General features: G+C 32.2%; 1 protein-coding gene across 2 annotated transcripts in view; it reads right to left on the bottom strand.

Annotated features, from left to right (window-relative positions):
• pde3a (phosphodiesterase 3A, cGMP-inhibited) overlaps positions 1–24,342 on the bottom strand; it is a 98,859-nt gene that overhangs the window by 50,977 nt on the left and 23,540 nt on the right. The window lies entirely within an intron of this gene.

The raw sequence follows: 24,342 nt of genomic DNA, 5'->3' as shown, positions 1-24,342 counted from the left end.
AAAAATACATGTGAGATTTATGTAAAAAATAAAATAAAAAAAGCAGCTGTGACTGCCAGAAATTTACCGTAAAAAAAAATATGGCACCAACCTTTTTTGTTTTTACAGATTGAACTTTACAGTAAATTTACATTTAACAAAATAACATTTATTTATTGGATTATTTTAGATCTATTTGTGATTCTTTTTAATCAAATATACAATAAAATAAAAAATAGAAAAATATACTTTTTCCAAGTCCCATAATGCATATTAATAATAATAATTATTATTATTAATAATGTTATTATAATAAATTATATCATAATGATATTATAATAAATTATTTTAAGAATAAGTTGGATTGAACTTAAAATAACAAAGTTAATTATTTTAATATATTTTATATTTAACATTTATTTATTTTGGATATATTTATGGTTATTTTTAATTAAATACAGAATAAAATAAAACATACTTTAGAGTCCATAATAATCATCATCATCATCATCATTTACTGTACAAAAAAATATGGTGCAGACCTTTTAGTTTTTCTGGATTGAACTTTACAGTAAATTTACATTTAACAAAATTATATAAATTATATTTTTTTAATATTCAGTATTATTTATTTATTTTTAATGGGTTATTTTAGATCTATTTGTGGTTATTTTTAATGAAATATACAATCAACTAAAATATTAAAATAAAAATCTACTTTTAAGGCCCATAATGTATAATAATAACATTAGTAATTAAATTTAATGTTAAGATAATAAATAGTATCATAATGATTTTATCATATATATTTTTATAATGTTTAATGGATTGAACTAACATTTTTAAAACATTTTTATATATTTTTTTAATATATTTTATAATCTATTTATGGTTACTTTTAATCATATAGAATAAAATAAAAATATATTTAGAGTAGCATAAAATTAATAATAATAATAATTTGATATATTTTAATATCATATGATATTAAAATATAAAAAAATATATATTAAAAAAAAAAAAAAAATCACAAACAACCATCAAAAAGAAAGCCATATCATTATTCAAACAGCTGATTTTTCACAAGTTGCTAAAAATACTAATACTGGATATAATATACTAATAAAAATACGAAATATATTAATATGAAAAGTCTGCATTACACACACAAATACATGACACTACAATAATGAACTGATCATGAAATGAACAGATGTAACAAACCTTAATATAAGTGATTTGAGGAAAAAACAACAACAACAACTAAGAAACTAAAGATGACTTGTTCTTTGTCAGTTCCAAAAACTAATTTAACAGTATTTTACTGTAAAATTACATGAAATTTTACATTAGTTCTATTGCAGTTTTTCACTGTACAGAGTAAAGCAGCTTACTTCAGGTTAACCAATTATCAGGTTTTTACCTTAGCATTTTGAAAGTCTTTTACCGTTAAAATGACAATAATTTTCCACAGTGCATCAGCGAATGGAAAGGAAAATTTGACATCTTAAAATTCGTCTTTCTTTGCACATCAGAAGCAAATACCATAGTACATGAATATGGCTATCACGATTCCAGCACTGTACTTTTCTGCAAGGTTTCTGTCTTTCTGTCTTTCACACAGCAGCATGATATTTTGACAGGCCGGAGACGGTTCTGTCGTTAACTCGGTGTCAGTCAGACGAATCTCGGCCGGGTTACATAATGTTACGTAAAGGCTCTCTGGCCGAGGGTCAAGCCGTGTCCTCAAAGCGCAGCTTTAGGAAACCAGTGAGTGTCATTCATGACATTGCCATCATGCATTCATTCATTAGTTCGATCGCTTTCTAGTCAAAAAGGCTTTTCAGGCTCTTAAGAGGACAAAAACACAGTGCTGCTTCCATTCATGCATAAGGATGGCTCACAAACCGTTTGTTCTTTTAGCTTGGTTTGGAAATATATGTTAAAGCAATATATGAACAATTATGTGCGCAACAAACATGCAAAATGTCAGTTAGAGTGACATTATGAAACAGGAACTTTATATCAAAAGTAAAAACAAATTATTTTTTTCGATTCGTTCATTAAACAAATCATTTGAACAAACTGATTCTCATATATATTTTGTTATTGATATGAGATTTTAAAGTATCTTTTTATTGCCATTTTTACTGTACAGTGGATTAAAAATAACCATAAATAGGGTTAAATAAACATAAATAAAAACAATATAAATAATGGAAGTCTAAAGTGTCTTTGTATTGTATTTTTTAAATTCTACATTTGAATAAAAATAACCATAAATACATCCAAAACATCCCCCCTAAAACTATATAATATTATTGTTGTCGTTGTTGTCGAAATTATCTGTTTTAATTCTGCATTGGCTTAAAAATGTAAAATTAGAGTCCCATTATTAAAAATAGAAATTATAGGCCTCTAAAGTATCTTTAAATGGCCATTTTTATTTTACTTTGGCTTAAAAAAAAGAGATATATTATTCTAAAAATAAAACTAATATAATATTAAATGTTTTGTTATTATTATTTATTATTATTATTATTGCCAAAATTACTTTTTTTATTCTACATTGGATTAAAATTGCAAAATATAGGATTCTAAAGTGTCTTTTTATTGTCATTTTTTATTTTACTTTGGCTTAAAAAATAGCTAAAATATTCTAAAAATAAAAATCACATAAATTATTAAATATTTAGTAATTATTACTTTCATATATTAATATAAATATAATAATGATTACATTTTTTTTTTGTTCTGCATTGGCTTAAAATTGTAAAGAGTTTCATAATTTAATATATTAATTTAAAATATATGATTGTTATTATTGACAAGATTCCAAAGTATCCTTTTTTTATTGGTAGTTTTTCTACACATAATAAAAAATATCCCCAAACAAAAATTAAATCTGCCCCCAAAAAACTTCATCACATTAAAAACAATGACCAAATAGGTCAAAACAAACAGTTTTTTTTTAATTCGTTCATTAAACAAATAATTTGAACAAAACGATTCTTTGAAATTAATCAGACTTCATAGATTTCATTTACTAATCCTCAGGCCTTCCAAGATGTGGATGAGTTTGTTTCTTCATCAGATTTGGAGAAATGTAGCATTGCATCACATGCTCACCAATGGATGTGAATGAGAGTTCAAACATCTGATAAAAACATCACAATAATCCACAAGTAATCCACACCACTCCAGTCCATCAATTAACATCTTGAGAATCCAAAAGCTGCATGTTTATAAGAAACAAATCCATCATTAAGACGTTTTTAATTTCAAACCATTGCAATAACGCTTCCTCCAGTAAAAAAAAGTCATCTTATCTGAATCAGGAGAGAAATACACAGTTCAAGCACCATTTACAAACCAAAAATAGTCCATAACTGCTCTAAAACTGCTGGATTTTGATGTGAGAGACAACAGGAGATAGACATTTTCACCTGAGGAAGCATTATTATGTATTACGGACTCATATTTTGGTCATAAGTGACTGTTTGAAGTTTAAAACATCTTAAAGATGGATTTGTTTCTTACAAACATGCAGCTAATTGATGTTAACTGATGGACTGGAGTGGTGTGGATTACTTGTGGATTACTGTGATTTTATCAGATGGTTGGACTCTCATTCTGACGGCACCCATTCACATCCATTGGTGAGCAAGTGACGCAATGCTGCATATTCTCCAAATCTGATAAAGAAACAAACTCATCTACATTTTAGATGACCTGAGGGTGAGTAAAGTCAGCAAATTAAAATTTTTTGACTGTTCCTTTAAGAAGTGTTTTAGTAAAACTAATATTATATTGATCCACACCTACTATTAAATGAGAAAATGAGACGAGCATCAGTAAAGCTGAAGAAGCAAGTCATTTTAGCTGAGATCGAGCTTCAGGACAGGTGTATCTGCAGTCCTGCAATAGCTTTCACTAGGACAAAACACATTTTCAGATGACTTCCCGAGAGAAACACTTCTTTGAAAAGTCAACATTGCACAGGCAAAGCCTCTAGGTTTTCCAAAACCTGCCAGCCTTTCTGGTCTGGGGTTTATTTCACCGAAACGGCACTGTGGCATTTAGCTGCTATATTAATAACACAGCCTGACGTAGATCCACCCTCATCGACCGCTGTTAAAATCATTAAACTATTCATAAAACACAGGAGAATGGGCAGAGGAGAGATTTTCCAAGGTATTTCAAAGGCTTTCCTGCTCTCTGCCGCGGCCAGCGCCGTCACTCACTGGAATCGCCTTTATTTACAGATAATTGAACTATTACTCTATTTGCCCTCCGTTTTAGAGCAACAGAAAGATATCTGCAAACACAAAACAGCACCTAAAATTGGATTGAACAGCATCTCCACAAATATTTATCTTCCCCGATACAAAAGCGGCGCTCGCTAGAGAGGATTTCTCAAGGGAGCGACACTAACGGGCCGTGTTAATGAGATTTCTCTTTATTCAGACGTCATTGTAGCGAGGACAGACAATAATCTGCCATTAATAACCGAGCTCTCCATTTTCTAAGCGAAGGGGGTGAATGGAGGAGAACTAGTCGTGACAGAGCGCCGCAGCTCTCGGAGGACTAAGTGACAGATGAGGCAATCCTCATAATAAGGTGCATGATGCAGCAGCCCTTTAATATTGCATGAACGAGCTGCAGCCGGCAGTCCCGCTAGCAGCAACGACTCGCTCTTCCCGCTCGCTGTTTCTCCATCGCTCCAGTTGTGTTCGGAACGACGTACTAGCCTTCCACCGCTATTTCTGCAGTATGCATGCTGTGCACAGCATGTGAATGTGCTCTATGAATGGAGTGAGTACCTGGTATGTAGTAAACAATGCATAGGACATAAAGTATTCTTTTATTATTATTATTATTATTATTTCCACATTGGATTAAAACTGATTATAAATAGAGCTAAAATAACCTAAAATAAAAGCTATATATAATACCAATTATTATTATTAATAATAATAATTAATTAATATTAATAATAAAAAAATATTAATAATGAGACTTTAAAGTGTCTTCTTATTGCCACTTATTTTATTATTATTGTTGCCAATTTTTTTTTTTTTCTGCATTGTCTTAAAATTGTAAAATTAGAGTTTCATAATTTATTATAGAATTTATGGAATTATGGACTCTAAAATGTGTTTTTATTGTCATTTTTTAATTCTACTTTGGTTAAAAAATAAAAAATAAACATAATATTAGATATTTTGTAATTATTACTTTAATATATTAATATTAAATTGTTATTATTAAATTATATTATTAGTATTAGTATTAGTATTAATAGTAGTAGTAGTATTGCCAAAATTATTGGCTTTTATTCTGCATTGTCTTAAAATTGTAAAATTGTAAAATTGTATTATAAAGTGTCTTTTTATTGCCATGTTTTATTCTACTTTGGCATGAAAAAAGAGCTATTCTAAAATATCCTAAAAATAAAAAATAAATAGATTATTTATTATTATTATTAATGGCAACAGTATTTGCTTTTGTTCTGCATTGGCTTAAAATGGTAAAGAGTACCATAATTTATTATAGATATATAATATTTATATATTTATGTAATATTTAAAAAAATCAATATAATATTAAATATTTTGTAATTATTATTTTAATATTATTTTAAAATTATGTTTTTATTCTGCAGTGGTTTAAAATGGTAAAATTAGAGTTCCATAATTTGTTACAAAAATGTGTCTTATTACCAATTTTACTTTGAATAAAAAAAAAAAAAACATAGCTAAAATATTCTAAAATAAAAACTAAATATAAAATTAAATATTCTCTAATTATTATTTTAATATATTAATACTACATATATTATTATTAACACATTCTTGACCAAAAAACTAAATTACATTAAAAATAATAACCCAACAGGGCGTAAATGAACACTTCTGGCAAGGAAATAATTTGTTGTGACAAGAATGTAACATTCCACTGTTTGAAAAATACTGCATATGACAAACTGTATCACATTTTATAAAGCAGCAGGCAGTATGCAGCGCAGTATGCAGTAAGCATTACACTAGTATCCCATTCAGGACATCATTCTGCATGTTTTTTGGTAAATCTGTCAGGGTCACGTGACCTCCCTCAGCTGCGGCAGCCGAAAGCAGGACTTGAGACGCATCTCTCAGCCATTACGCCGCTAATGCGCTTTTAATAATGTAGAGACCGTGGGTGAGCTGGAAATCACACAGGACCGATGCAGCCCAGCGCTAGATTACCGCTCGCTTATTTCACAATGATTCATTCATATCCAGCGTCCTGCGCGTTCACGGCTTAGTCCACACACACTCGTGTTGTCTATCGCTTCATCTAAATGAGCCATTTCTCAAGCCCTGCGTTCAATTGTTGATGAGAACGAACATAAAAGGCCAAAAAGCTGCAAATACGCTCTTTATTCGTGCATGTGCACGGTATGAAATGTCTGTGTGCACAGACTGTAAAGTGAAAAGTCTCGTCTTTGCAATGAAAAATGAATAATAGCCTCCAACCATTTCAACCGTTCTCACCATGCCAGCTCAGGCTAGATGCAGCACAAATTACGCTCGCTTTTAAATAAGCCTGGATTTTTAGTCAACAATGCGTCTCTTTTGTCACTCTCTGTCTCTCTCGTCGTGCTCGCTTAATTGATTTTGTTTAGTGACGCTGTTTTTGGTGTCCTGCAGGAGGCGCAGTGAATGCAATCCTAATGGTGCGATAGTGTGAGAGGAGTTACTGAGAAAAAAACACTGCTGAGCTGCCAAAACACTTCAGAAAGGAAAACAGAGAAAGGAAAGTGCTGTATACGTATAGTCCACTCGCATATAGATGCATGTGAACATATTCCAAATCATAACAATTAAACATTTGCATGCAGGATATTTTAAAAAGTTCTCATATTCAACAAGAAAATATGCAAGGAACGTGCATAAGACAGATGTGATCAGAATTGTTTATCATTTGAATAAATAAATAAATAAATAAATCACATTTTAGCAAGTAGATGCATCTGAATATATATTTACATAATAATTAAATGTTTGCATTGACAATATTTTGGAAATATCTCAGTTTAGTTAATGCTAGTGTTAATACTACTAATATGCACGTCGCAAATCGTTTTGCTGCAAAAATCTGACATATTTAGGGAATAAAGCAGGATATTCAACAAGAAAATATGCCGGGAACGTGCATAAGACAGACAGATGTGATCAGAATTGTTTATCATTTGAAAAAAAAAGAAAAAAATACAAATACAAATACAAATTAAAAAAATAAAAAAAATAAATAAATTGGATTTTATACTGAATATATTCCAGATCATAGCAATTAAATATTTGCATTGACAATATTTTGAAAAAATCTCAGTTTAGTTAATGCTAGTGTTAATACTACAAATATGCATATCATAAACTGTTTTACTGCAAATATCTGACATATTTTAGAGCAGGAAAATATGCAAGGAATGTGCATTACACAGACAAATGTGATCAGAATTGTTTATAATTTGAATAAATAAATAAATAAATACAATCGCATTTTAGCAATTAGATTCATCTAAATATATTCCAAATCATAATAATTATAATTAATTATTAAATATTTGCAATGACAATATTTTGGAAAGTTTTATGGCCAAATCTGACATATTTTAGTGAATAAAGCAAGAAAATATGTACAAAACATGCATTAAGAAAATGAATTGAGACCTTTTTTATACAGACAGACATACATTTACCATACAATTTGTCAAAATAATTAAAATTGCATTTTAACAAGGAAAGCAATATATAGACAGACTGCTCTCACGTATGCATCTTGTTATATTCCAAATAATAATACACTTTGACAAAATTGGCATTTACAATATTTTGAAAAGATCTCAACTTAGTTAATGTTAGCATTAATACTGACATGCACATGCATTTTACTTCTATAATCTGACATATTTTAGAGAATGTTCCAAAGAAAATATTCCACAAGAAATTATTAAGATTAAGAGAGTAAGTTGGGCCATTTTTTGATTGTATGTTGACTTTAATGAACATGCAATGAAAATTAATAAAGCTGCAAATGAGGCGCTGCATTCAGACTCAACAGATTAAGATTTATGCATTTGGCAGATGCTTTTATCCAAAGCGACTTGCAATGCATAGTTCAATTGATAGTTTATGATCAATTTTAAACTTATCATGATGTTGAGCAACGCAATGATAAACGACCCTGGCATTAGTCACTTATCACAACAATCACTTTCTGCTCTGTTAAAAACAGCCTAAACATTTGCTTAAAACGTCAGCAACTAAACAAAGCCCATACGAGCGATACGGATGCGGTCATACGGTGCGATAATGACTTTTCAGTGTCTGTTCTAGGTCACTGGGCCTGACTGGCGGTGGACATCCCTGTGCGCCTGTGAAAACTTATCTCTGTCAGCTACGGTCCGTTCTGTCTGCTGCTCCGCGCACCAGGGATTTAGTCCGCACAAATACCCCGGTCTAAAGACAAAAACAAGAGAGCTGGACAGGAAATGCCTGACCTCCCCTGAGACCTCGACCTCTGACCCGACTCAGATCCAGTCCCAGAGGTTCGGCAAAGGGGTGTTGGGTAAAGGACCAAAAGACCCTGCTGAAGGAGTTTTAGGTTTCCAGGAAAAGAGAGACAGAAGCACTGGCCAGACAAACCTTCATACTGCCATTAAAGACCTGGAGCAGTGAGCGTCAGGAGCACAGACTCTACATACTCAACAATACGTGTGGGGCAGAGATAGAACGAGTGAAAGGATGATAGACAGAACAAACGATAGAACAATAGAATAATAGATAGATCGACTGATTGATGGATGGATGGATAGAATGACAGAACAAAAGATAGACAGACACAATGAACGAACAAACAAAGGATAGATAGATAGATAGATAGACAGACAGACAGACAGACAAAACGTACGAATGAACGAACAAATGATGGATGAATGGACGGATAGATAGATAGATAGATAGATAGATACAACATACAAACAATGGACAGATAAATGATAGATAGATAGATAGATAGATAGATAGATACAACGTACGAACAGTGGACGAATTAATGATAAATAGACACAACGTACAAATGAACGAACAAATGATGGATGAATGGATGGATAGATAGATAGATAGATAGATAGATAGATACAACATACAAACAATGGACAGATAAATGACAGATAGATAGACAGACAAAATGTACGAATGAATGAACAAATGATGGATGAATGGATAGATAGATAGATAGATAGATAGATAGATAGATAGATAGATAGATAGATAGATAGATAGAACGTACGAACAGTGGACGGATGAATGATAAATAGACACAACGTACAAATGAACGAACAAATGATGGATGAATGGATGGACAGATAGATAGATAGATAGATAGATACAACGTACAAACAATGGACAGATAAATGATAGATAGATAGATAGATAGACAAAATGTACGAATGAATGAACAAATGATGGATGAATGGATGGATAGATAGATAGATAGATAGATAGATACAACATACGAACAATGGACGGATAAATGATAGATAGATAGATAGATAGATAGACAATGTACGAATGAACAAACAAATGAAGGATGAATGGATGGATGATAGATAGAAAGAATGGATAGATAGTTGGATAGTCAGATAGATAGTTGGATAGATAGATGGTGGGTGGGTGGGTGGGTGGATGGATGGATAGATAGGTAGATGACAGATAAATAGATAGACACAACGAATGAACGAACGAACGATGAATAGATAGATACATAGATAGATAGGTCAAACAAACTAACAAATGATAGATAAATAGACTGACTTTCATCTTTCATCCATTTGTTTTTTCATTTGTTCATTCATTCGTTTGTTTGTTGTCTGTCTGTCTATTTGTAAATGTCTTCATTGCAGTACAATACAAAAAACCTCTTATTTTTAGTATTCCATTCATATTATACTTCCACAGAATAAAAAAAAAAAAAAAACACATCCACATTAAACCTCTCACATCATTACCTCCGCATGCTAATCATAGTGAGGTTGTCTCGGCTAAAACACGTTACGCCAATAAATCACCTACTGTATTTGCTATTTGACTCAGTTTAGCCACAACTCCAGCCAAATTTCTGTGTCACACTTGCGTCACTCCGCAGGAAGGCCAAATTTACAGTTTGTATCAATACGCATCTTGAATAAACCAACTGCCCAGCAAAAAAGAAACCCCTTTTTTGTTGAAAGGCAGGCAGACTTCAGTTCATCACAATGTCTTTCAGTGTTGACCGTGGCCTCGCACAGCTAACCTACATTGTAAAAGTCGACACATTCCAAGCCGTTCGCAGTTTGCGCGTAGCTTCGCACAAAACCCCCCGACTGCGGCACACAACTTTTAATGACGCCAAGAGTCTGACTGCTGAAACGTATCCTTCAGTGCCACAAGGGCCGCTGTTTAAACCCGCTGAACGGCTCCACACTGTAACCCTCTGTGCTCCAGTCAAAGCGGCCAGAGGAACAAATTGCTCCCCGGGACTCCATTTTCTGTTTTTTAGCTGCGCGGAGCCACAACAGCGTTAACACCATATCATTACATGTTACACAGCGTGAGCAATGGAACGGCCTGAGCTAACGGGACCGCATGCACCGACCCATAAAACCTCGGAAAAGACACACGCGGCAGTGGCGTTTGGCAGCGCGAGGCCATTTGCAGAACAAAGAGCCATTCGTTTCGAACTACGCCGCGCGCCGGTACGACACGCGGCACTGACAGAGCGTGATTAAGTTTACTCGCCGCTCCTAATATATTCTCGGGCTGTGAGAGCTGTCAAGTAAAGGCTATTAGAGGCCACTTGCAGTGACCAGATGAAGGATTTTCGCTCGCTGAGGTGTAATTGACTGTATTAGGGATGATGGGATTGGGAGCGCTAGTTCGGATCTGCCCGCTGTCAAGCTGATATGGTCCACGTTTTGGAAATGTCAGGTTTGTAATGAGTGAAATGCATTGGCGATTCTAGACGGGGATGCTTGGAATGAGTTTGATGGACCTTTTGCATGCACAATTGTGGCTGACGGCCACTCTGAGACGTGTTTGCACGGCATCGACACCCCTGTGAAGGATCAGTGTGTGTGTGACAGACAAAATGTGTGTGTCGACATCATTATTAGCGCTGGTTAGCGAGGCGACAGAGGAGAACAGGGACTGTAAATTGCTATTCTACATTTCATTCATGTGTCACTGCTTTGTTAAATGTCAAACGCTGAGCAGAATGCACAATCTCGCTATGACAGATGAAAGTTAGTCAACGAAACTGGATTCAGATGCAATGATGTGACAGGGATTTACTGAATTCAACACAAGTGATGCATCATTGGAAATTAAGTGTTATGCCACCTTGACCCACAAAAGTCCTAAATAAATAAATAAATACATTTTAATTTATTAAATATGATAAAATATATCAACTAATTACAAATCTGAAAGAAAATTACTAATTAAAAAATTAAGACTTTTTAAAACAAGGCTTTTTAAAGCCAAAGTTCAAACTTTCTTTCAATTTCAATTCATTCGTAATTCAGCTTCCTTACATTTAATATTAAGAATATGCAATTGAATAAAATGTGACATCTGGAGTAGAAGGGAACATTTTTAGAGTGTAATATTTAAACCATTAATTGCATTTAAATATAAGAGTCTCGAATTTCACAATTACTTTTTTGGATTTATTTATGCAAAAAACTAAACTTACAGTGGCATCCAATAAAAAGTGAAAAGAAACAACACCCTGAAAGTAATATACAACCTAAACAAAACAAATAAAATAAAATATAAATCAGGGAAATAGAAAAACTACCAGCAAGATATCTCAAAAATCTTTCTTGATTTCAAACAGCGTTCATCAAAACTCAGGAGAGCCTTCTGGAGAGACAACATGCTGTTGAAATTTACTGTTAAACTTGTGCAGGTGAGGACAAGCAAAGAGAAAAAGCAGCCCCATGTATTGACACACGTTCAGGTCGGTTCGCTCACAAACACGCACGCGGTCATAAAGATTCCTGTTCGAGCTGGTGTCGGTTCCAACAAACTCAAGCTGGACCACCCAGCACTGTATATGCTCACCGCTGTGAGTTACAGCACATAAATATGGCATCCGACGTCAGTGACAAACCAGCCGGCCGCTCTTCAAGAGGTGACAGTCGGCGCCTTGATTCTCACCGTCTCCGACCGCTTGGTCTAAACAACCTCTGCTCTCTGTTAAAACGTCAACATCACACGCACTCTTCACGTTTTGCCTGTGGGCACAGGTTAAAACAGGGCAGCGCGAGGCAAGTGACGAATCTGTTCTTTGTTCGTACGACAGGCCCTGAGAACATTGTGTTCACTCAAAGTGCTTCTGGCCAATTAAAAGCCTCCTCTCTCAGCGCTGCCTGCTGCTCTCCAGGTCGCTTTGGGGTAGTGAGTGAGAGTGACGTAGGCCTGAGATCTCATGCTGTGTGCACGTTGCTTCTGGCAGGGCCTTGTATGGAATAAAAGCGCTGGAAAGGAGACTGCCAGTCACACAATGGCCAGGGAAGAAGAGCCAGCGAGCGAGAGCGCGGCACGGGCACGCCGCTGAAGGTCTTGACCTCATTAGCGTAACTAGAGATGCACAATGAGGCTCATCGAAGCATCTGTCGAGTCTCTTGTGCGCCTTCGCCAGACGTATTGCATTTACACAGCGGCGTTTAGACTGTCAACAGGCTTTGTCTGTTTCGCAACAAACAACACCTCAAGTTGAATTACTTCTTTGCTTTAAAAAATTCATACTGTTTTGTTTAAATTGCCTTAATGCTTTACCATAGAGCAGGTTTTAGGGCTGGCCAATGTGACAATAAATAGCAATAATACATGTGATCCTGTGAATTTTTAGATCTAGCTGTATTGTATGTAGTGTTGACTTGTATTTAGTGACTCAAACATACATCTGAACATTTAAATGTCGACTGGTTTTGATTTAGTAATAAATTCAAATATCAGTTTGCATCGTTCTGTTAAAAGATTTAGATTTCACTGGGTTTTGTTCTTATAAGAGACTCATATATCAGTCAGTTTTGTTCTATTAAGAAATGTAAATATCAGTCAGTATTGTTATATTAAGAGATTTACATATCGGTTGGTCTTGTTTTATTAAGACATTTCAATATTTGTGAGTTTTGTTCTACTGGGAGATTTAAATATAGGTTGGTTTTATTCTGTTAAGAGATTTAAATGTTGGTCAGTTTTGTTCTACAAATTATTGAAATATCAGTCGATATTATTCTATTAAGAAATTTAAATATCGGTTGATTTTGTTCTATTAAAAGATGTAAATGTAGGTTGGATTTATTCTGGTTTTGTTTCTATTAAAAGGCTTAAATATCGGTTAGTATTGTTCTACTTAGAGATTTAAATATCAGTCAGTTATGATTTATTCAGAGATCTGAATATCGGTTTATGTTGTTCTATTAAGAGATTTAAATATTGCCTAGTTTTGCTCTATCAAAAGACTGAAATATCACGTTTTTTTCTGTTAAAAGATATAAATATCGGTCGGTTTGTTCTATTAAGACATTTAAATATTGACTGGTTTTGTTCTGTTAAGATATTTAAATATTTGCCGGTTTTGTTTTGTCAAGAAATTTAAATATTGGCCAGTTTTGTTCTAAGATATTTAAATATTTGCCGGTTTTATTCTGTCAAGAAACTTAAATATCGGCTGTTTTTTTCTATCATGAAATTTATATATCAACCAGTTTTGTTCTATTAAGATATTTTAATATCGTCTGGTTTTGTTCTATCATGAAATTTAAATATCGGCCAGTTTTGTTCTTTTAGGTTATTTAAATATTTGCCGGTTTTGTTCTGTCAAAGAAATGTAAATATCGGTCAGTTTTGTTTTATTAATAAATTTAAATATTGGCTAGTTTTGTTCTGTTAAGGTTATTTAAATGTTGACCAGTTTTGTTCTATTAAAATATTTAAATATTTGCGGGTTTTGTTCTGTCAAGAAATTTAAATATCGGTCAGTTTTGTTCTATTAAGTTATTTAAATATTTGCCGGTTTTGTTGTTAAGATATTTAAATATCAGTCAGTTTTGTTCTATCATGAAATTAAAATATTGGCCAGTTTTGTTCTGTCAAGAAATTTAAATATCAGCCAGTTTTGTTCTATTAAGGCATTTAAATGTCGGCCAGTTTTGTTCTATTGGTCAATATTGCTCCATTAAGAGATTTAAGATATTTAATATTGGTTGGTTTGTTCTATTAAGATGGATATCGCAGGTTAAGAGCCTGACGCTGTGGTGCACGGCAGGAGAGAGTAATTAAGAGATTTAGCCAGTGGTTGGTTTTGTTGTAAACGAGAACAGACAATTCTAGCTGTAGAAGTTCCCTGTGCTTTTCTCAGAGAGGGTGCGCGTTTCTCCTCCAATGCATTATCTGGTCTTGTGCACATGTGTACCTATTCATTTGACTGGAGGGTAAATATTTGGCTTGGCAGTGTCAGCGGGGGCCCGGCCTGAGTAAGTGGCACTGAGGGAATTCTCCGTGTTCCCGCGGGGAGAGACAGGCACTGGCAGCTCCTCACAAAGCCCAGCTGAGCTCGCTGCCAGCGGTCTGCACGTGGAGCCGGCACGCTGTTTTTCCCTACATGCATCTCTCGAATAAAAAGCGGACACACGGCGAGTCACTGCAGCTCTAAATGTCAAGTGTGATATAGAGGCACTTACGTCAAAATAAGATAAGATTACAGTGAGCTCTGCTGGGGCACCGAACGCAGAACCCTCAAGTGCACCAGGAAAATGCATTAGCGTACGACAAACAGAGTGAAAGTAAAGCGTATTGCTTATTTTGAATGCACTGAATGGATGATTGTTACCATGCACTAACTAAAAAGAAATTCAGAGGACCTATTACCACAACTTAAAAAAAAATGCATGATTGCAAGTTAAAAATAAGTATTTATAGATTTATAAAATGAATCAAATGAGTTTGGTTTACTTAATAACGCATGGCATTACATTAACGTAATGTTGTGTGTAATTTAGACTGAAATGTCAAAAAATAATTGATTTCTCTTTTTACAATAAGTTTTAAAATAAGTTGTAACTGTGAAAACTGTGAAAATTGGGCAGTGGATTGCTTTGCAAACCTGAAAGCTTTATTTCGTAAAGCGTAGTATGCATATGCTAACCGTCGCCAAAGCACTATAAATCCATCTTTACTGTTTGCTAATCCCTCTCAGATTTGATTTCCCACCCTTGGAAATGTGCTTAACTCTTCCTGGTGCGTTCCTGCCTCTCATCTCAGCGCAAATCTCCACACCTGCCTGGCCTGTGAGGAATCCCCCGCATCCCGGACGAACCCCCTATACTAAGCGGGTTAGACTCACCGCCCATGCGAGCGATGACTCACGCTGCTCATCAATGGCGTAAATCCCATCAGAGATGCTCATCAATGCTAATTAGGCCCAAATGGGCCGGGCAGGAGGCCTGTCGATCTGCACAGCACTCGCTCCCCGATTGCTTATTGATTCGATTTGCCTCTTGCGTCACGACGGCCCCCGCAGACCAATGGCGATTCAAAGGGACAGGTGAGGAGGACCATAGGGAAGAACATTACAAGATTGGGTCATTACTGCAGAAAAAAACAAACAGCACGGCCAGCTGGAGAGAATACAGATGACTCTTAGCTCATTAGCGGGGGATTTGCCTTGTGAATTGGCCACCACTGACTATAAATGAGGCTAAGCGCAGAACTTTCTGAATGTATGCTTGCATAAGGGTCGGACAAAATTCAGAACTGAAGAATTTAAGAATTTAGACTGTACAAAACACATAATTCAGTAAATTCCTTAACCTGACATATAATATATATATATATATATATATAGATCTTTTTATATAATGATAGGACTTAAAATGACAAATTGTAAATTATGTAGTTATAAATAAATTGCATAATTATATAATTAAGAGAAATTAAGAGGAAGTTATGGAATTGTAATAAAAAACTGCAATAAATAAATAAATAAATAAATATTTTATTAAATATTATATATTAACATTTTAATTTTATGTTAAATTTTTTTTAAATTTAAAATGTTGTTTTAATATAAAAATAATTAAATTGTAATTTATTTAATTTTATCATTACATCATTTATTTAGATTTTAATTCGTTTATAATTACATTTAAACTTAATTTAATTTGTTTACCATTTTTAAAATGTATAATTATTATATCATTATTTATGTATAATTAATAGTTAAATAATTTATTACATTTAATAATTTGAAACATATTTATCCATCTACATTTAAATTTAAATGCAAACAATAAATTAATAAATAACTACATATTACCTAGATTACTTAGGTATTTAAAATATTATATATTAAACTATGAAATAAAACAATTAAAAATGTGTAATTTAATAATTATACAATTTATTTATAACTATATAATTTAATATATTTAATATTATGAAAAGTTGTAGTATATAGTAAAAGTAGTATTTATAGTAGTACATCAAATATTTATATAATATTTATTTAAATATGATATATTAATTATATATTACAATGCATTAATAACTTAATAATTTAATTTGCAATTTATAATTTTAAATCCTACCATTGTATAGTTATATATACATTATATATATATATATATATATAATTTGAATGCAATATATTTGTTTGCTACCTCAACCTCACTCATTTCTAATGTAAATCTATATTGTGGGCCAGCACTAGTATTTTTTGCTTTCAACATTTGCTATCCCGCAGTAAGAGGCACTCTTATAAAGCAGTCAGGAGAGATTACGAAGCGCACGTTCAGAGCTAGTTAGTGTAAAAGCGAGTTGAAACATACCCTCTAAAATGAAAACAGAAAACTGGGCCACATTTGCACTGTAAAGTCTGAAGCCACCCCGAAGCACACAAATCTGGGCCCCTGGTCAAGACTGATTTTACTCCATATGGGAAATTTGCACTTTTTATTACAAATTGCGCATTAGTCTAATAAGAACCAGACAAGACACAGACTACACCTCCCCGAAATGCCAGCCCAGAGCCAAGCACATCTGAAAGGGTCTTTCTGCTCGGAAAAGTCGTGGCGGGGCAGCCAAGTCTACATTTTTCACAGCGTTTACCTCGATTTACCTCGATTTAACCGTTTACAGTATCAGCGACTCACAATCAGAAGCATTTATAGAAGATTACACGAGCCCCGATCCGAAATAATTGCTCGCTGTCGTTACGGATCTCTCTCGTGGGACTCGGAGAGGCACCAAAATAGACCAGGAATGATGCACAAATTAAACTCGGATGCGTTGGAACTGTGATCAAGGTGGAAATTCGATGTCTCATCTGTCCTTTGAGGCCTCTCTGTGCTTGCCAATAAGGTGATGTGCTGTTTTTTCCACTCGTTTTAGCACGGGTGACATCAGCGCGGGCCAGCGAGGGGCTCTGGACGGCCTGTGATTGGGTTAGTCCACTCTAATGGCCGAGTCTGTAGAGGGACTGCATTAACCTCACACACAGCCACACTACTGATTACATTCATAATACTAATGAGAACGTGTCTGGTGTCCCAAATCAGAGTAATAGAGCCTAACAGAAACCCAAGAGAGACGTGTGCACGGCCGCGCGCTCACACTCACACAAACCGCCCGTAACACGAGCCAGCTGCGAGAACAATATCTCTCAAAATCTCTGTGCAAAATCAAGTAGTTTTGCTTTGCTTTTCAGTAAAATATCTAAACAGTCTTAAGTCAAGACACGACAAGACTTGTTTTCGGAGAAATTCATCAAAATGAAGAGACTTTATGCCTAAAACAATAACTAATATCTGCCAGTGAAGTCAGAAAAACATTTGTATTTGAAGTTCATTTTTCTTTTCTCACTTTTTTTTTTGTTTTAACAGTATAAACTGTTTTTAGAAAACAAGATTTACTACTACTACTACTACTACTATATTAAATACTACTAATAAAAATAAACAGCATTTTGCCATAAATACAATAATAGTATAATAAATACTATGGAAAATACTAGAAAAATGCTAAATATTTTAATATATGTAATACGTCTGTTACTAAAATAATAGTAAACCGTGTTTTGCTAATAATAATAATGATAATAATAACAAGAAATATACTAAATATCAAACTATTTATATAAAATAACAAGTATATAATACTATGAAAATACTATAAAAATGATTAATATTTTAATATATGCAATACTTCTTCTAATAAACATAACAGTAAACAGCTTTTTGCTAATAATAATAATAATAAAATATATAAATCATTTATATAAAATAATAAGTACATGATAAATACTATGAAAAATACTATAAAAATGCTAAATATTTTAATATATGTAATACTTCTACTACTAAAAATAATAATAAACAGCTTTTCGCTAGTAATAATAAATATATAAAATATCAAACCATTTATATAAAACAAGTAGTACATGATAAATACTATAAAAATGATACGTATTTTAATATATGTAATACTTATACAAATAAAAATAACAGTAAACAGCATTTTGCTAATAATAATAATAATAAATATATAAAATATCAAACCATTTATATAAAACAACAACAAGATAAATACTATGAAAAATACTACAAATATGATAAATATTTTACATACTACTAATACTACTATTAATAACATTAAATATTTAACCATTTGAATTAAATAATAAGAATAAGAATAAGAATAATATAAAAAAATATTATAAATATGATAAATATTCTAATATATGCACAGCTACTACTACTATTACTACTGTTATTATTAAGCAGGTTTTATGACTTCATATTCATTGCCATTGCTTGCAATATTTGTAATTTTGCTTATCAAATAAATGTATCTTGATTAAAGAATGATTTTTTTGCTGCAAATACTAAGAAAGTCATTTTCTGAAGTGCACTGTACATGCCGCACTTGGTTTGTTGACTTTCCGGGTATGTTTTATATTGAGTTTATATTTGAGTTGTTTTAGTTTAGCATTAAAAACCTCCCAGCTTAGGCATTTTAAAAGATTTAGTATTTCAGAAAGTTAAATAGTAATAAATCGTAAAGATACCGGGTTGAATTCTTCTCAGAAAATCAATAATTCACTTTCAAAGACAGCAAGAACAACCCATGACTTTTAAAAGGCCTACATGACACAACAAACTCCGTTTTCGGAGAATCCTGGAGCGTTCGGGACACGAGCTTCATTGTCCGAAGGTTGAGAGCTGTCGTTGCGTTTACAGTCGCTGGTTTTCTCTGAAGTCTGGATAAGAGTTTTCCAGGAGCATCTTACTGAAGCTGGTGTTTAATGAGTCAGAGAAAGCTTGGAGCTCAACGGGAACATGCATGATTGAACAGACACCATCATCCACAGGCCAACGTCCATCTGCAGGAGTCTGTGATGCTGAATACGGGAAATGTCCTCATATACGTCAGTGATGTTTATACAACTGCTGCTGCTTATGGAGCAACACTTGAATACGGCTAACCACACAGTATATAAAACCAACAGGTAGGCCTTACGCTGCATATATAAGAGAAGTACGCTGTTTGGCATCCTAATATTTGCATGTTGTCACAGGGAGTTGAGAATGAATGAAAGCGATATTAAAACTACCATGCTTTTGGGCATATAGAAACGTAAAGACAACAGCGCTGCATTGTGGGATACAGTATGCAATAAAGTGTGCTTTGCAGACATCCTATACTAAACAGCAGTTTGAGTAATAATAATAACAATAATAAATATTTATATTTAATAATAATAATTACAACAATAAAAATTAAATATTTACTAATAATAATTATTATAATAATGTATTTGAAGTAACACATTTTTAAATATGCACATCAATTTGGCTAATAATAATAATAATAAATATTTATATCTATTTAATAATTATAAAATAATAAATATTATTATATTATAAATATTTAATAATAATAACAATAATGTATTCGAAGTAATACATATTTTAAGGTATGCACAGCAATTTGGATATTAATAATAATAATATTTTTATTATTATTAAAACATTTATATTTATTAAAACATACATATTATAATATAATAATAATAATAATTATACAATATATTATAATTATTACATAATACTGTATTTTATCTAATACATATTTTTTTATATAATATAATACTAATATACTACTACTACTACTAATAATAATAAATATATTAAACCATTTATATTTAATAAAAAATACATATTATACAATTTCATAAAAATAATACAAATAATAATATTAGAATTATTATAACAATACTGTATTTAATGTAATGCATATTTTAATAATAATAATAATCTAATAATAATAATAATAATACATACATACATACATACATACATTAAATATGAAACAATTTATATTAAATAATAATTAAATAACGGTATGATAAATACTATGAAAAATACTATCCATATGCTAAACTTTTTAATATATGTACTACTAATTATTATTATGGTTCTTACTATTATTATTTTTATGACTAATTAAGACACTGCATGCAATTATTTGTACTTTTAAAACGACAGGACCGTTTAAAAGGCAAAAAGATGACTCCAAACCAAGACTACTATACTATATACATACTATTTTCAAACATATGTAGTATGCCAGCGTGAATGTACAGTACATATGCAGTACGCCATAACCTTATACTGCATCCTTAGAGCACATCCAGATCCTAACCCCAGAGAAGCAGCTAATGGGGGGAATGAAATGAAGGAATAGTGCTTGAGTCAGCACGGCTCAGAGCGTACGGAGACCTTGAGAGTACAGGAGCGCATCTTTGTGTGCGGAGACACTTTTGCCAGTCTGCCATAACCATGGCGACGAGAGCGGCAGGTGACGTGTGTGAGGGAGAGACTCGTCTACAAACAGCAAGAGCAACATAATCAACATCCACTCACGCGTCTGACTCAGCACTGAGATGGGAGGACTGACTGAGATGGGAGGACTGGGGAAACAACTTCAGAAACAAATCAAAACTACAAGCACAATCCACACGCTGGTAAGAATCAACCTAGCAACTCTTTATTATCAGCCTAGCAACCAGCCAAAACACTCTAGCAGTGAGTTTTGCAGTGGTAAGCATCACTTTATCTGGTTAATGCTAACTTTTTATATTAAAAGTTTTTAATATTGCACGTACAGTGGGAACACTTGCACCCATATGATTACAAAACAGCTGATGTCCAGTAGTTTACTGCTAAATTCATCAGGGAAGAGTTAGACTAGAGTTCATATAAGAAGAATTAAGTTCATAATTATTGTTCAGCAGGAGACGATCGTTAAACACAAATGGATATTTACCCTAATTACTAAAAGATTTTTAGTAGTAGATGTTTGACTTGTGTGGCAATAAAATAAATAATATAAAATAAAATAAAATAAAAAAGTTAATAAATAATAGACACATTAAAACTGGTTGGATTGGATCCACAGCAGAATAATAATAATAATAATAATAAAATACACATTTACATACTAAACCAATTATTAAATAATATTAATGATAAAATAATAAGTAAAAAATAAATATGTTTTATTATATCATTGCCTCTATAATAATAATAAATCAAATCTTTTTTATATTAAATAATAAAAATAATAATACTAACAACAATAACAATAAAACCAATTCAGTCACGTTCTGATTACATATGCATCATACAAACACAATAAAGCTAAACAAAACACCATAAACTGTAATGAAACATGCTGTAAAAATTATTAAATAATATTAGTAATAATAATTAAAATAATAAGTAAAAGTAAATAAGTAAAATATTACATTATTATATTATTACCTTAATATTAATAATAATAATGTATATTAAATATTAATTAATTTATAATAAATAATAATAACAATAATAATAATACCAAATTAGTCACATTCTGATCATATACGCATCGCATAAACACAATATAGCTGAACAAAACACCAGAAATTGTAATAAAACATTTTGTAAAAATATACATTACATACTAAACCATTTATGAAACATTATTAGTAGTAGTAGTAGTAGTAAGAAACAAAAATATTAAGTAGCTTTTCACCTCAATAATAATAATAATAATAATAATAATAATATTATTATTATTATATTATAAATAATATAATTAATAATAATAATAATAATAAATAATATAATTAATAATAAATATGCATTACATACTAAACCATTTAAATAATATATAATAATAAAATAATATAAATAATAAAAATAAGTAAAATAAAAAATGTTTTTCATATTAATATTATATTTTACCTCAATAATAATGATGTATATAAAATATTATTTCTATATTAAATAATAATAAAAATAATGATGAATTTAGTCATATTATGATTATATATGCATCACATAAACACAAAAAACACCATAAACCGTTATAAAAACATTTGGTAAAAATATACATTAAATACTAAACCATTTATTAAACGTTATTATTGTAAGTAGTAGTAATAGTAGTATAAGAAATAAAAATATTAAGCAGATTTTCACCTCAATAATACTACTACTAATAATAAAACAAATTTAGCTACATTATGATTATACACGCATCATGTAAACATGGTAAAGCTAAACAGAACACCATAAACTATAATAAAAAGGCTTTGTAATAAGGTTAAAAAAAACAAACGCTACTACCCTCCATCCTCAGACTTAACGCCTTTGTTATTTCTTCCTAAACCTCAGTCTAAATTCTGTTCATTTTTTCCCCTCATAATTGTCCTTTTCTCGGAGCACAATTCCATGCAAGCAGGAATCCCTCTCTTTCGAGAGTCCGTTCTCTGTCCTGATACCAAACATACGAGCGTGCCAGTGCTCGCTTTTCCTTCTCGCACCAAAGACCTCAAACAAACGGAAGCGTTAAGTCTCTAACGAAGATGCGCCACTTTTCTGGCTCATATCTGCCATGAGACAAGAGATAATTGGGGAAACTGGGACAGGGTGGATCTTTCAATCACTTTCTCATGCTTTCAGATCTCCAGAACTTTTGAACGAGATTAGAAGCAGACTGTTCCTGAGTTATCGGCGCGGTGCCACTCAGTAATTTAGTTTTAAATCTCAGCCAAAAATAAAAAATGTCATTCTTCAAAAACTGTCAACCCTCATGCTGTTCGGCAGCTGAAGACTCTTTTGTTTGGAACAGAAAAGAAGCAGCTCTTTTCCATATGATAGCGAAAAAATGGCAATGCAGGCTGTTGACCACAAATGACCATCATTAAACTTGTGTGGCTATATTGCAGTGCAAAACTTGATGGAAACACAAGCTATTATTCGCTGAACTTTATATCCACCAGCGTCCATTCAAAAATGGTGCCGTTAGATGCAACATGTCACTGACATGCAGCGTGACCAATCATAGTTGAGTACTGCATGTCATGTGACCAACTGCAATGCAGCAAATCGAAATATGTTACAGTGCAAGGTGAAGATTATTAGTCAATAAATTACATTTCAGTCTGTTCATCACTGGAAAACAATTTTCACTAAGAAAGCATTTAATTTCACAATTACAATTAAACTTGAATTTTTAAGTAGCACATGCTCCTAATAATAACCTTTGTTTTCTCTACAAAACAAACAAACAAAACAAAACAGGGTATCGGTATAACTTCAAGACTTTGAATATAGTGTACACTACTTTTATAATTTGGATATTATCAATAATGTTAATAGAACATTTGTTCAAAGTTATCTGGTCTTTCATAACATCCTTAAAATGTTATTAATACATTATTATTGATACATCATTTATGGAAGGTGTTTTAGTTGGATGTTTGTTTATTAAAAACTTACTCTTTTCTAGTTTCAGAACATTCAAAGTAACGTTCAAGACAAGAAACAACAAGAAATCCAAAAGTAACATTTCAATAATGTTTGCAAAATGATAAAACGGAACGTTCTCTTGACATTTCCCTAATGTTTGCATAACCAACAAAAAATGTTTTTAACGCATTTGATGTTAAGTTAACATTCAGAAATAACTTTTTTTTTTACTTAATGGCAAGGTTAGCAAAACGTTCTTTAGACATATTTTTGTTAATAGAACACTCATTGAAAGTGAACTTGTGTTTAATAATGTTTTTAAAATGTTCATCTAATGTTTTTTTAAACATCCAAACGTAATGTTCTAGTAATTTGCTAAATTATACATTGAAATGCTCCCTTAATGTTTTCTCAAACGTTCGCATAACCAAGAATGTCTTTAATACATTTCAAAAACTGGGCGTTTGAAAGTT

This window comes from Labeo rohita, chromosome 4 (genome assembly GCF_022985175.1).
Source record: "Labeo rohita strain BAU-BD-2019 chromosome 4, IGBB_LRoh.1.0, whole genome shotgun sequence".
NCBI classification, from domain to species: Eukaryota; Metazoa; Chordata; class Actinopteri; order Cypriniformes; family Cyprinidae; genus Labeo; species Labeo rohita.
Note: the sequence above shows the minus strand (reverse complement) of the source record. Positions and strands in the feature narration are given on the sequence as shown.